This window comes from Phalangium opilio, unplaced genomic scaffold (genome assembly GCF_054372755.1).
Source record: "Phalangium opilio isolate 3A_F unplaced genomic scaffold, DU_Popi_V2 ptg000003l_1, whole genome shotgun sequence".
In the NCBI taxonomy this organism is placed as follows: Eukaryota; Metazoa; Arthropoda; class Arachnida; order Opiliones; family Phalangiidae; genus Phalangium; species Phalangium opilio.
Window position 1 is genome coordinate 8470826 of NW_028324145.1, and position 16197 is coordinate 8487022.

General features: G+C 37.7%; 1 protein-coding gene across 2 annotated transcripts in view; it reads left to right on the forward strand.

The window, feature by feature from the left end:
- Positions 1 to 16197, forward strand: part of orb2 (cytoplasmic polyadenylation element-binding protein orb2) — a 117760-nt gene that overhangs the window by 2184 nt on the left and 99379 nt on the right. The window lies entirely within an intron of this gene.

The window sequence follows — 16197 nt, forward strand, 5'->3', positions numbered from 1 at the left end:
GCTCACCACGCGCCTTTTTCCTCCCTCCAAAAATAACTCACTCCCGTTCCCCCTCTCTCTCTCTCTCTCTCTCTCTCTCTCTCTCTCTCTCTCTCTCTCTCTCTCTCTCTCTCTCTCTCTCTCTCTCTCTCTCTCTCTCTCTCTCTCTCTCTCTCTCTCTCTCTCTCTCTCTCTCTCTCTCTCTCTCTCTCTCTCTCTCTCTCTCTCTCTCTCTCTCTCTCTCTCTCTCTCTCTCTCTCTCTCTCTCTCTCTCTCTCTCTCTCTCTCTCTCTCTCTCTTTCTGCACGGGTGTGGCTGGCAGCCTTGAGCATGGATGGTAACATTACATTACCAAAGTAGAAAACGTACGAGGGGTCTATATAGGGGAGAGGTTGATAAAAAAAATATTCACGGTTGTACTCCTCAGGAGAGAGAGAGTGTGTGTGCTCAAGAAGTGATATCTAGTTTACTAGGGAGAAGATTTAAGATACCTAAGTATTCGCGCGCCATAGTCTTAGTCCCCCTTTCAAAATACAAGGGGGGACGTAAAAGGAGGCCGGGCTATTTCGCCTCTTCTCAGTCGGAAAATACAGAGTAATTTTCGTCATTCGCGTCGCGCTGACGTGATTTTTCAAGAATCAATGAGATGCTGGTTGTAATTTAGAGGCCAGGATTAACTCCGGACCAACGTTTGGACTGGAGATAAAGCTAGAAATGTGACGAATTTATACCTTCTCCCTAGTAAACTAGATATGACTTCTTGGTGTGCTGTTAAACCTTTCTCCCAAATAAAGCCTCTTAGTTTTCACTTTCGAGTAGATTATATTTTTGCCTAGATGCCAAACCGCTATCCACAAAATTTTAAAGCCCGAATCTTCTTGTAGAAAATCCCGCAAAAAACTAAACGAGCCTTTATAAAAGTTTATAGGTGTTGTAAAATTTTCAACTATAATATGCCTTCCTTAAGTTAAAAAAATGTTACGTTTAACTATTCAATATTGAGATAAAGTAGGGTTTTTAGGGTTATGTTCGTTGCATACTCCGGGTGAATTAGGATGATAGAATCTTTCCTCCATCTTCTTCTCTTTCTCTCTCTCCTCTCTGTGTTCTCTTCAGCATCCAGATTCTTAAGACCCTGTCACCCTCGTGTCGTGTGTGAAACGCGAATATAGCCTAGCTTCTCTGAAATAGCTTCCTCACTTAGGCTACGTAAAGATATTTTCTGAAGAAATTTTTGACAGCTTTACCGGCAACAGAGCCTTGAAATATTTTTCTATTTTTTTTTTTTGGATGAAATATGACGTAGACCTAGAGTTTTGTTATTTTTTCTCTATCACCAAATATGATGAGTTTGATTTTATTTTTAATATATGAAAATATGGTAGATGTAGGTACCCCTGAGACGTTCATTAGCCCGCAATGCACCGGTGCTATGCGGGTTTTACAGGCGGTACCGTTATTTTACCAAAAAAAATAAACTTTAGGGGATAAAATGTCAAACTACCTCTGTTTTTTAAAATAAACCAATGTTTTTTTTTTTTTGCTGTTTATTTAAGCCTGAAGTTAAATACGAATTTTTTTAGTAAATTATATTATAATTTTAACATAATTTATGCCTTTACGAGTTATTTTTACTGCATATTTTCTTCGGTTCTGTTTTTATATCAAAAAGACCCCCAAGCTGTTCTTTGCAAAAACCTTTTTTTTTTTTTTAATCTATTCCCAAAGCGCCTAAAATTTTGGTTGAATTTCGGGACACTTTATTTTTTGTGTCAAAAAAAAAAAGATCTGACTAAAAAGTAGGACAGTCCTTTATTTTAACGTCAAAATAAAAACTTGCGAGAAATAAGACGTATTTCATAATCCCATTCAAAAAAATTTTTGTAGGAAAAAAAATCTCTTTTTTTTAAGCCATCCGAAAACGAAAACCCTATCTAGAATTTTTTTTATTTTTTTTTTAAAAAAAAATGTAGACATTTTTATTTTACTTTGCTGACAGTTTTCATGTCAAAAATGCTGCAAAGAGAAAATAGGAGACATATATTTTTTCTTTATATATTATATATATATTTAGTTTTAGTAAAATAAGCCTCTATGGTGATAAATACCTTTTCTTTTTTCAACACCCCCCCCCCCATCAAAACCAAGAAAGCTATAAGTTGAAGTAAATGATGTCGAAATCTTCACTAAACTGCCGTAGCTAGTCGTGTTAGTTTTTCAAATGGATCTTTTGTACTTTACATAGCTAGTCGTGTTTGTTGAACTATAGTTTTTCAAATGGATCTTTTGTATTTGTAAAGTTGCCTAAATTTTTGCTCACCATTTTAAAATATTCAATTAAAAGCTGGTCCATTTAATCCTTATACTTAATACCATAAGTTTATAAGATATTTTCCATAATTATGACACTACCTATACTTCCTAATGCTATCAAGAGACTTAATGAGAGGTAGTTCAAGCGAGAATTGATTAACTAGTACACTCGGTTAATTTTGCAGACTCTCATCTAGGTACTATTTAGTCTGTACTAAGCCTTTGATAGCGCCTCACCAGGCGTCGCTTTACCTCGAATCTATGACCTACCTCATTCACTAAATGACAAGCTTTAAGTATCCAGTGACAGCTTTTCTAGGTAAAGCGATTTGGGCTAGATAGGCATTGATACAAATCAGTCAGCCAGTCAGAACTTTTTTAGATATAGACCTATAGGCCGTTATACTTCATTTTATGACCTTCTTTCGCCCAAAATTTTGGATAAAGAAATATGTTTCTAAGGCTGTAAGGTTTTCATAACCCGTAAAATATGATTTGAAATGAAAAGAAACCTCGGTTTTTACTTTAGTAGAAAGTGGATGTAATGTAATGTGCAAAAATGAAAAACTTGTACTATGATTTGTCAGTTCCCTTAGCTCTTTAAAGAAGTAGATCCTCTTTCTTCTTATATTGATCCAACTTCTTCAAGTCCTCCTTCTCCTTCTCTAACGCTGCACTTTTATAAAGCCTTAAGATAACCTTACTAAGCCTTAAGAAGAAAGAAAGAAAGGCAGCGGCGCCTGCCTTGTGTAGTATCTTTAAAACTTTTAATATTTATTTTTAGAAATAAGGCAAAAACTGAATCATAGCTAGCAGCTCCTTTGCCTTCCTTCCTCATCTGTTTTAGGTTTAAGAAGAGCTTGTTGCTTCGCACGCTATATAAACAAACACGGAATGAAATTTTTAGTCTAGTTGACTTCCGCGATGATGGCCAAGAAGTTGAAGAAACTTGAAAATCGATTTTTATCGATTTTTTTTAAACCTTTTTTATTCCGGTAGCATTTGAGGTGGTTTTAGGCTAATGAGGAGATCGTTCCCGGCGTCTCCCGAGTGAGAGGATTGCCACAAACCAATTAGAATCGAGATAATTTGACCCGGGATTATGAGAAATTACTCGTGGAGGTTAAGCCTAAGCCTAATTTGAAATTGAGGATTCGAAACTTTAAGCCTTGGACTTAATTTGTTATTTGTTCGTTAATATCAACATACACCTGGATAACTACCTTGTAGTAGTTAAGATAGTTTAAATTAAATTAAATAAAATATTTAAGACTTTAATGTGAATTGTAATAAAAATAGAGAGGAATTAGTTAGCCCACTTTGTTGATATTATTATAACGCTAAATCAAGGTGTGATAAACACTTAAATTTCTTAGAAAAATTAATGAATTCAGCTAGCTTCTCATCGTCTAACATAAATGACTTTATAATATAAACCCAGGGCATACAGAATTTGATAAATAGACTAGAGTAATAGCACCTTTCTACCTTGTATACGTTATATTATCTCTTACATAAACGTAAAAATTAATAGTGCCGTCACAGTATTAATTGAATGACTTTATAACAATTGCCTGATTGTTTATATTATATTAATAAATCTTAAAATGTAGGTATATTATTTTCCTATTGGAATAGTGATCCCAACTTGCGTGTATCACCTGGCACCATTATCAAAGCCAAAATCTCTTATTTCTATCCTTATTCCAGTGCAATTAGACGTAGGAACGCGTTGAATTTATACAATTCCCCTATGAATTTTGAAGCTTAATTTCAAAATTTATTTTAAATATATTTTGTCAGGTCAAGAAGCGATGACTAGTTTATTAGGGAGAAGGTATAAATTCGCGCCACATTTCCAGCTTTATCTCCAGTCCAAACGTAGGTCCGGAGTTAATCCCCGCCTCTAAATTATAACCAGCATCTCATTGGTTTTTGAAAACTCACGTCAGCGCGACGCGAATGACGAAAATTCCGTATTTTCTGTCTGAGGAGGGGCGAAATAGCCCGGCCTCCTTTTACGTCCCCCTTGTATTTTGAAAGGGGGACTGGGACTATGGCGCGCGAATACTTAGACATCTTATACCTTCTCCCTAATAAATTAGATATCACTTCTTGGTCAGGTGTGGTTCTCAGTAGCAAAATTGAGATTGCATTATTTGATATTATAGTCATTAAGGGAGCGAAATGTGTTCATTATTCATGGGAAATTGATTTTTATTCCCGCCTTTTAGTTACACAAGAGGCTCGCGAGCGCTTCCCAAAATCATTAATTAAACGACATTTGCATGCGTAGCTTTCGGTCATCCAGGAAGCAATTTTCTATGTACAGTTCTCGCAATCTCTCTCTCTCTCTCTCTGGTCGAGTTACGCGGCCAAATTCTGTGTCCATAATTTGCAGGTGCACGGCCCACGGTGTCCCCCGTTTGCCCAGGAGAGAGACGGTAGCACTTGAAAGGTGGTCTGCTGCTAGTTTTGAAGTATGTCTATATAAAAGTCCCCATTTATTATTACAATCATAAGTTCATAAGATATGTTCCTTCCATAAGTTTGTCACTGGTAACTTAGAAACTGGGGTGAGGGAGGTAGGTCATAGGTTCGAGGTAAAGCGACGCCTGGTGAATGAGGCGCTGCATGCCAAAGGCTTAGTACAGACTAAATAGGAAGGTGGAAGTCCTGCAAAATTAACAACCGAGTGTAGGACTTCAATTCTGGCTTGTCGTACTCAAACTAGCTCGAACTGTAAGTTTCTAGCATTACGAAGTGTCATACTTAAGGAACGTGTCTTATCAACTTATTTTACAATATATCTACGAAATCCTTTTGACAATTGGAGAGATGTTAATTATATTAAATCGCAGCCGCCAATGTCATATTATTACCGTTAATCATAATAAACTTCGTAAACTTTGACCCCCCTTTTGGATTTAAATAATAAGCCTTTTGTTTCTGGACTCTCTATGAATTCGTACTCATAGTTAACCTTATTTGAACTTAATGTAACGTAATGTTCGTTGCTTGTAACATATTTTGGGAAGGTATCATCAGTGCATCCATGAGCCATAGGAATCAAAGGTCATGAACTCTCTGTAGTTTGTGGCAGGGAACGTAACAGCAAGAGAGGGCCTCCCTCCTCTCCGCTTAAAAGTTAAAAAGGGAAACGATTTTTGTTAAGGAAACAGGAAGGATGGGTTCCTCATATACGTTCCATGTTCCTTCGTTTCGTACGAACTTGAACCTTATTGCACTCGCTCACTTTACAGCCTATTTAAAAGATAAATGGAATAACCCCCTTTTTCACCTCTTACCCACAGTTTTCTGGGTTTTATTGTAGTTTTTTTCTGAGTTTTATTGGGTTTATCTGGGTTAAATAGAAATTATATTAGAATCTAAATTCATCAATATTGAAGATTTTAGTGAGGGGCTTTATTAAGTGGGGGTTTTTTTATGGTATGCGAATCCCAATAAAACTCGCGAGCTTTTGATTTCGAACCCTACGCACAATCCTCTACCGCTTCCAACTGTAGTGGTATTTAATTATCTGTCCTAATTTGTAAGTCAAAAGTCCCTGATTGAGTTATTATTACAAAATTATAATTAGGCCCAAAATATTTGAACACAAAACCAAATTTGACCACTACACACTTGTGAGCTACTTTCGTTTTAGGCTCGAGCTGTAACCTAAATTTTCGACAGAAGTTGATTAAAAGTGAAGTTACTATAAAATTAAGAAATGGTGGAGGAAATATCTCTAGCCTCATTTAGTGCATGCACACTATCTATAGAGTATGAAATGTTTTTATGAAATATTGGTTTAAAACTTCAATTTAATCAACTTCTGATGTGATGATAAACCTGGGAAAAATGGAATAGTTTTATATACTAAACCAAAACCGAATTATTCATATTGAAATTTTCGTGAAAGCTATAGGTGTACGTACTAGTTTCGTTTAGTTATACAGGTATCGTTTGGGGAATATAGAGTTAATATAGTTACAGCTGGAATCGAGCCAAAATCTGAATTAACCAAATCTTTTTACCTTGGGAACGGAATCTTGCCACTTCAGTAGTATCAGTATACCGTTTGCTTTAAGGTATGGTTGATCTTTTTGACGTATTGCGTGTACTCAGGGTGGCATTTTATCGAAATACTTTTATTTATAATTTATAATTCAGGATATGAAGTTGTAGGCTGGGTTGCGTTGGTCTTTTTCTTTGCCAGGCTATGCTGTAAAGTGTGTTAGGGATAATTGGTTCAATTTCAATGGTGCAGAGACTAAATTTATTGAGTGGTCCATTTATAATTTTCAGGGAAAGTATATAGGGACATTTGTTTTCTTCAACTAAATAGCCACTTCCGTAGTTATTCAGGGTTCGTACATATCCTGGACAAGTCAGGGATTCGGAAAATTAGGGAAGAAAGTCAAATCCCTAAAAAGTCAGGGAAATGTCAGGGTATATGAAACCATGCTTGAAATATGGTCCAGGTGTGAAAAAGTGGGCACCACCTTAAATTTTCCCCAGGGATATTGGTGGCAAAATTTGGTCAATGATAAGCTCTAAAAGTTAGGGATTTTCAATATAAAATTTTCGTCCGAACCCTGCGTTATTTCTCCAAAAAAAAGGTGACCTTTTACCTTTAAATTCAGGGAAAAATATATGGGGGAAGAAAACCTCTGGGAAACCGTTTTTCTTTCCAGAAGTTGTTTGAACCCTTTCATGCCATTAATTGGTCAGTGTAGTATAGAACCGATATCTGTCAGATGTACAAACTGGTTGACCCATATAATTTCTGTCGCTCCGTCGTTCTGTGTGTGTGTGTACATTGACATATGAGTAGAGGAGTTAGACTCTATAGCGTGCAATCGAACCCCTGCATGGGTACCCTTAGATTTTAGCCGCCTTGTTTTATGGCTGGCAAAGCGCTAAGCCTTTTTTGGTGGGCTACTATATATATGCTTCTTCCGAGTTCACTCTTCGTTTTTTAACGTCCAAAACGTGAAAGCATTATGGGATAAAAGGGTGGTATATGCTCAGGAAACCCGATATGGGGTTTGCGGCTCTCAATCTCTCTCTGTGTTCGATTCTACTGGGACTTATATAACGTTTTTTAAGAAGAAAAGTCCATTATTTTAGACGTAGCTATCGATTTTAGGCCACATTATTTTTCTTCTGCGTGTTTGAAGTAGATTATTAGAAGTAAAAGGAAACCTTCCAAAAAGTGTGGAATTATAGGGCGCTGTATGGTTAGCTGTGGCATAGGGGCTAGCCAACACCCCTCTATGCATTGCAACAGGACCCACGAGCCACAGGCTTAGAAGGGTTCAGTTCGATCGGAATATATATTTTGGTGAAAAGTCCCTTCCCCATCATTCAGTAACAACATAAGTTTATAAGATATGTTCCATGAGTATGACCCTACCCATGCTTCGTAATGCTAGAGACTTATTGAGATCTAGTTCTAACAGAACGACGGAAGCGAGAATTGAAGTCATACACTCGGTGGTTAATTTTGCAGGACTTCCATCTTCTCCTATTTAGTCTGCATTACTAAACCTTTCACAGCGCCTTACCAAACGTCGCTTTACCTCGAATCTATGACCCACGTCACTTCATGACGACAAGCTCCAGTTTTTAACCAGTGACAAACTTATATAACATATCTTTATGGTAACAATTAAAAGGTATTACTTCTAAATAATCAACTTCCGTTTATGTCCAACTACTTCCGTAATGGTCCGAAGAAGCCAAAGCGATCGGACATCTCAACCCTGCCCTTATTTTTTTTTCTTGCTCAGAATGGACCATAGATTAAGGCGCCTGTGACATTGACAGATATTGCTTATAGTTCCTCTCTTTGATTGTGGTGCATTTTTATCTTAAAAAAAATGTTACCGATAAATGCGTGGGTGCAGTGAACCTAATATAAGTGTCACTCGTGTCTCTTGGCACTGTAATTAAAGGCGGGGCGTTACCTCCTACGTCCTTGTTACTCTCTGACAGGTAACCTAGAGAGGCAGTTGTTACTCAAATTGATCTTAGAGACTCTAATGGCTTAAAGATACCCTTTTTTACCATTGTTATCAAGTTCACTCTTTTAGGAAAGTTTTTTATTTTGAACTCTTTTTATCCTCTCTCTCCCTCTCTCTGTCTTTTGAAGTTTTTTTCCCTTCCGGTTTTGCCTTCCCGTTTGAAGTTCTGACTAAAATCATTTCATACCGATTTCTCGGAACTGTGGAAAAGCTAGAGAGAGATGGAGAAAATGTGTATATTTAGATACAGTTTATTATCTTTTTGGGTTTAAGTTTGTTTTTTTCTTTACGAGAAAGATTGGGGGTGCATCTGGGCCTTGTCTCAAACGTTTATAAATTGTATATTTTGAATCGTGTAAGATTTTGTAAATAGCTAACTATTTTGAACTGAATGGGTTATATTTTAAACAGCCTAAAATTCATCGTGAAATGTTTTCAATTTAACTTTGGGACGTAATCTTGCTTACCATAGAGGATATACATTAGAGGAGTAGACACTTTAGCCTTTACCAATATATAAGGGAAGATCTCTCCAAAATTTTACTATATTTACTATATTTCCGGTTTGTTCCCATTGGGTGATTGCCTTCTGTACAAGACCTATTATTATTGGTTGAAAAATGTCGTTATTTACTTATATCCTCTATGGAGACAAAGGTAACCACGTGTCTACCAAGAAACCAGAACTAGTGCCAGAACTACCCGGAAGTAGCTCCTTAAAATTTAACCAGAACTGTAAACAACTACTGTCTACTCCTCTATTGAATATACTCTATGTTGCTACCAACCAATTAAAATTGCAGTTAGAAAGACGTCATAATTATGACTTGTGACGTATATTACTCAAGCCCGGCCCACAACCCCCCCCCCCCATAGAGAAATTAACATGGAATATATGACTGCACAATTATTCTTAATAGCTGTATACATTCTATTTCCTGCTGACGTAGATAAGGGTAATTTACCTAACAAAATTTACATCAATGCATTGCACTTTCAGAAATGGGTCGTTAGGTCTAAAAATGTTTTTTTCTTCAGCTTTTAACTTTGAATATAAGCAAAGCAAAAGCAAGCAACCCTTTCTATAGTTTAACAAATTCGGCCTCCCGCTTGCGTGTATTAATTTAAAATGAGTAAGAGAGGTTGTTACCACGTTTACCCGGGACAATGTTTAACATCTTTTTATGCCCGCCTTTGGTCCCTTCGGGGTATATGTACCAACCAGGAGATGTATTACATTCGATAAGCGGGAAGAGCTAGGCTAGTTGGTCTTTTTTTTTTCTTTCTTTTTTTATTCTTTCCTTTCGGGCCCATCTCTAGGGGGTCATTTTTTCTCCAGGCTTTCTTTCTCTTTATTATATCCTCTTCCAATCCAATCTCTCCCGTAGTTTGTATATTTTTTTGGGAATGCATAAAGATAATAGGAAATATTGCGGCTGCGCTATAAATCCCTTGTTATTTTTTATGCGGGTTTTGTGGGCCGGGCTTGAGAAATTACTTACTGAGAGGTTAGGAGCTACGGGGACGTTACGTCAATATTGGTAGTTTATATTGTATGGCCTGAGCTGCATGACGACTTCCAATATGGTTTCCAACACCGAAGTAAGAGATAGGACAGTGTGACGTCACGAGAAAGTTCGTAGTTTCAGACTATTCCTCGCGCCTCATTGTTCTGACGTCTCTCTAAATGCGATTTCATTGGTTGATTGCAACGTGAGGGCAGAAGGTGTGATCTAAGACCATTAAACACAGTGTTTAATGGTCTTAGGTGTGATTGATTATTCGTAAGGTAAAATTCGTCATACCTTATAATTAGTCTCTAGCTCTTCCCATGAACAAAATCCGCCTAGATATACGTTGAGATATTGTCTAGGCTAACTACACAATGATTCCAAGTAGCTGTATGTATTCTTGATTAAATAGATACAAACTAAGCCTTGTCGGAACATGAGACGACACGCTTTTGATGCTTCTAAGTCAGATTTTAGTTTTATGTATGTATATGTATAGACTCCTGTCACTTGTACAGACTTTAAAACTTAATTAGAGAATGTGCAAAATTACTGGGAAGTATAGTAGTGCCATTTATATGTTTGTAACTTTCATTTTATACATTTTAAAGTGTCTGAACTTTTGAAACTTTTTAATCGTCAATTTTACATCCGCCTTTATTAAACCTTTCCTTCCTCCCCACCCACTCTCTCTCTCTCTCTCTCTCTCTCTCTCTCTCTCTCTCTCTCTCACGTACTCCCCCCACCCCTTCCCAAATCACGTTCTGACAACGTTGTCGACAGTTGAGGTGAAATTACTAAAGAGGCTTGTCCTTGCCAGGATTCTCCTACGCCTTAATGCAAGCCTATCTATAATTTTAACTCTCCTTAACCTTAAGGGGGGTTTTCAAAGGCGCGTGTTGAGGGTATTTTTTAGCGAGAAGCGGACCGCGCGATTTTTTTTTCTCGCCAAGAAATTTTCTTTTTCTCGCTATCGCTTGCGCTAGCGATACTTTTTTGCCAACCGTTTTCATGTGCGCGATAAACGTGCACAGAGAGATCGTTAAGCCTAATTTTTCAGTAAATGTTTCACATTCGTTTTCTAAATAATAAACATTTTAGCTGAAGAAAAACACCTATATCACAAAAAAAACGTACTATTCATCTCCATTTTCGTCGCTACATCCATCCATTTATTCTCTTTAAATCTGTGTGTCCATAAGCTCCTTATAATGTCTCTTTTTTCTAACTAAATCAATCAATTTTTCTTTCTTTTCATCTAAAACTCCTTTATTCTCAGCTCGAATTAGTCATATAATTAATTGTTTACCCATTTTTATATTCACTTTTAAAACTCGGAATAATTAGGCTTAAAACGTAGACTTTTAAGTCTCGCGCTGCACTTAAAACACGCGCCAAAGTTTTCGACGCTCCTATTGGCTACGAAAAATATGACATCACAAACATTAAGCGAGAAAGAAAAACGCTTAGCGAGAATATCTAATTGAATCTGATCGGAGCGGGTAGCGATTTTTTCCCCGCTCGCGGTTTTTACTCGCACCCGCAAAAAATATCGCTTTAATGAAAACGGTTGCTCTTGGAGCGGGTGCGAGAATTTTTAATTTTTTCTCGCACCCGCTCGATTTTTACCCTCAACACGCGCCTTTGAAAACGCACCTTAAGAGTCGGGGAATTAGATAGCACGGTCTTAATATTAAAATAGTCTATGGGTATAATAATTCTATATAAGTATTAGGTAATTTTATCAAAGTCTAATCTGGCCAAGGCATAGTGTGAACGGAAAAGCCTATAAGGATGTTCAAACGCCCCCTCCCCCTTTTCTTATCACTGACAAGTGACGTTGTCACGGCGTATAGAAAACCCTGTGTTAATTCCCATGCTGGCATCAAATCGGAAGGCTATAAGATGACTATCTGTGTATAACGATATCTATCCCCGGTTTCCTCGACATAAACCGAGTGGTTGGATACTTCGCGCCCCCTTCCGTTTCGATTTATTTTGAATGCTATAATAATAAACTTATCAGGAAAATTGAATTTTGGGTTTAAATTAACGTCCTGGTAAATTATGAAATTAAAAAAATTCAAGTGTAATTTTAAGTCCAGGACTTGATTTTGACGTCATAACTGTGTTTGCCTGTTTGCGGCTCCATCTTGGAAAGTCCTAATAATAGAAGCTTTACATTATTCTTTTATTATAGTCCCTTGGTTCCAATTCCATAGAGTATGGCGAATGCAATGCCTTTTCTAAATCAGGAAGACAACGTCGTAACTGTGTCGTTTTGTTTAGGATAGTGTCAGACCCCCCTTAGGTTTTAGTCGAAAGCCTTAATTCTACTGGTATAAAATATAGGAGGTGATATATCGTTCACGAGAACCGCGGTAATGATGTTAAAGGCAAGAATACGTGATTTTCAAAGCCTAATTTAACCGTCTCTGCGTTTACCTCTATTCATCATTTAACCATGAACGGAATCAAAGATGGAGAAAAGCTATAGGACTTATACACGTAGCATATGGGATCAGGGATTCAGGGCGGTGTCGTTTCATCCCTAGAACCCTGTAAGTTCGATGGCCCTGGCTGTACAGGGTGTGCTTTGTAAAAGGTGGTAGGATCGAAGTATATAGTGTACTGCGATTTTGTGTCGGAAATGTAACTTCTATGAACGATTTTGCCCTAAACGAGTTATGATTGGAATGTTTTATGGGTGCCCCCTTAAATTTAAGCAAGAAACTGAACAGAAAATGATTGCTAATTTAATTAAGGGGTCATCTGTAAAACACTGTACAATTATAACTAGTAAACCGTGGCTCTTAGTTCAAAATGTCACGGAAGTCTCAAAATTGATTTCCCATACAACTAACTGTACTACCATAAGTTGGTAAGATATGCTCCATAAGTTTGTCACTGGTTACAAACTGGAGCTTGTCATGAAGTGACCTAGGTAGGTCATAGATTCGAGGTAAAGCGACGCCTGGTGCTCAGGCGCTGTCAAAGGCTTACTACGGACTTAATAGGAAGATGGAAGTCCTGCAAAATTAACCACCGAGTATGGGACTTCAATTCCTTGTCGTTCTCTCTCGAACTTGCTCGAGCTGTAATTCTCTAGCATTGCGAAGTATAGGGAGTGGGCAAAGGGGTGAAAATCTCCCCTATTAAGCGTCAGACCCTCACTTAGCCAATCAGGAGCCTTCCCCCACTAGCCTTTCACTCTGAAGTTTTCCGCCATTTTGGTGGAAAGTAGGTAGGTCATACTTATGGAACGTATCTTATAAACTTGCGATACACCCTGTATAAAGTCAAACTCTTTCCTGCATGGTTGGTACGTACGATTATAGTTAGTCTTGGGTTATAGCCAAGGCCTATAGTAGTATACATATTTCCGCGCTTTCTCCACTCTTGTCTCTCTGGTTGGTTCGGATGGAGAGTGGGATGTTGCTCGATGGAGAGAGAGAGAGAGTTTGAGATCAGCTTCTCTGCTCCGCTCGGCGCTTCTCTCCGATTCTCCTCTCTGTCAATAAGAGAGTTACGATTCGCTATAGCTGTAACCTATAACATAGCAAGCCTTCTCTCTCTCGCTCTGCCGTTGAATGGTAACGCTTCGATCCAAACTCTCCGCTTCGTATCTTTGTAGTGTAGGAGTGACTAGTGAGTGGTTTTGTTGTGGGGGGGTCATCCATTAAGGATGCTTTTAATGATTGTCAGAAGGGGTTGGAAATGTTTTAAAAGCTTGTTTTGCTTCGTCCCTACAGGGTTGTTATACAGGTTAGGGAATTCAAAAATAATACGGCAAAATGAAACAAGGGGTTGTGTTAGAGAATTTTAATGTGATTAGGGAAAAAGTCAGGAAGATTGAAAATAGGGCAAAATTGTCAGAGGAGAGTCAGGGGGTTTAGAAATAGACCAAAATTGTCAGGGAGAGTTAGGGGGTTTAGAAATAGGCCAAAATTGTCAGGGAAAAGTCAATGGGTTTAGAAATAGACCAAAATTGTCAGGGGTAAAGTCAGAGAGATTAGAAATAGGCCAAAATTATCATTGGAGAAGTCAGGGAGTTTAAAAATAGGCCGGAGTTATCAGGGGAAAGTTACTCAGTTTAAAAATAGGCCAAAATGATCAGGATAAGGCAGGGAGTTTGAAAATAGGCCAAAATTAAATTTCTGAGGGAAATGGTATAATGGGACGCATTGCACTAAATATGTTTTAGAACATAACAAATTATAATTTTATAAATATCCACACTGACAAGTTTGGCCTAAAAGGTCATGGAAAATCACTTTAAATTGTCAGAGAAAACTTGTAATAGGTAATTTGAATCTGAGTATTTCATAGTAACTCTATCCTATTTGAACTGAGACGCGACTTAAGAAGTTACGGTAACATTTAGGCCCGGCATAAAAAAGATTAAGATAACCCTTTGGGTTTTCTTAAAATAGAATCTCGTAAAAATGGCCCACCTGATACCGTTATACTATATTTATATTCGTATATCTATTTCACGGTGAGGCAGGTTTATTTCTTCAATGATAAGAAACTGAACTTATATATTTCGTAGAAAAGCTTGGAAACCAGAATGGTTGAAAACGAAAAAGCGCCGCCGTCGCCTATATCTCTTCCTAAACGTTATCTTTCTTTCTTATATATAGCTGGACTATAGACCTATATTTTAAAAGAATAAGGAGAAAAATTCGGAATGTATTTATGAATTTTATTCAATTCCAGAATGAATATTGAAATGGTATGGGGCGAGATTTAAAACAGAAAGCTTTTCTCGATTTTTAATGATGTTAAGCCGCGTTTACACGAGACACTTTGAAACCGTTTTAAACCGTTGTGGAATGTACAAAAATGAATATTACGCTGTTAAAACCAGAGATCTTTCACGAGAAAATTCAAATATTATTTTTCAAATAGGGTTAGGCCTTTCCAAAACGGTTGAAAACGGTTCCAAAGTGTCTCGTGTAAATGCGGCTTTAGTTAGGTATTTAAACGTTGCCGGGAAAAGATGGGAAGATATTATTATTGAAAGCGAGGGAATACATATAGCTAATTGGAATTATTGCGCAAACCCATATCTCCCAACGTTACTTAATATACGTGTTTTGTTAGTCTTGTTTGAGAACTTACTATCCATCACGCATCATAATTCTGAATTTCTGATTTTAATTGGTTCGTATCAACTCGAGTTCCTAGGCGAACGTGCAGCAAAGATCGATCATTTGCTAGGTAAAATTCATCATAAATAATCGATAGTTTAAAGCTCTCCACACAAAATTCGCCTAGATACGTTGAGAAAATGGCTAACTTCGCAATGATTCCGGTTAGCTGTATGCATCCCCGTTGAATGTATTTCTAAGGGCGAAATGTTGAAGTCCTGCGTTTTAATTTTGAGAAAAAAAATGGCTGTAATTGTATATATAGAAAAAATTATAGAAACCCAACCCCGGGAGTATTCTTTGAAAAGGTTAGATCAATTCAATTCAATCCTGGCGAACTACAGTATAGTATAGAGGAGAGGAGCAAGAAAAATACATATATATATATAAGTATAAAAATATACACCAATTTCAAAGCGTTTATCTCAGTGAATCGTCCCCTTTAAAGGTCTTATATAGCGTCTTCTTCTTTCCTTTTCTTGCCTTCCCCTCTATTATAAACACTGGCAATGTTAAGATGCTCCCAGCACCCCCTACAGCTTCAGTGGCGTACTATGGATGGAATGGGAGAAGGAAGATTGGACGTGAATTGGCGAGTGAGCGGAGAAACCTTTCCTTGTACAGGAGAGCCGAGGATAAGGGTTATACGTGGGACTCGGCTGGCTACCGGGGAATATACACAGAGAGAATGGGCGCGGGAGACAGGAGAAGGTGGTATTAGTAGTAGTGGTGGTGGAGGTGGTAGGGGGTTCGCAACTCCTCTATCGCTCTGACTCTCTCTCTCTTCTCTTCTCTACTCGCGCAAATCAATATCTCGACCCGGAAGTTCCTCGGCTCTCGCGACAATTTATGAAGGGTGGCCCTGGGAAACTCAGGGCTTCCCTGTACAGGGTGTGCTCTAATTATTGGTCATCCACTCTGTGTATGGTGTTTACAGGTATTTTAGTTGAGGGATTATTTATTATCTGGTGGTTCGTTGTCCAGTGTGTGTGGAAGGCATAGTGCGACGTATTAATAGCATATGCTTAAACCATACCCAGTTATGTTGCGAAGGGTTGTGCCTGTAAACACTAGAACACGCCCATTTCAACCCTACACATGAGTATTAACTGTTATTTTAGTTACAACATATGCCTCCTTGAGAGATTATCTGGTCGTACGTTGTCCAGTGTGTGTGGAAGGTATTGTGTGACGTATTAATACCATATG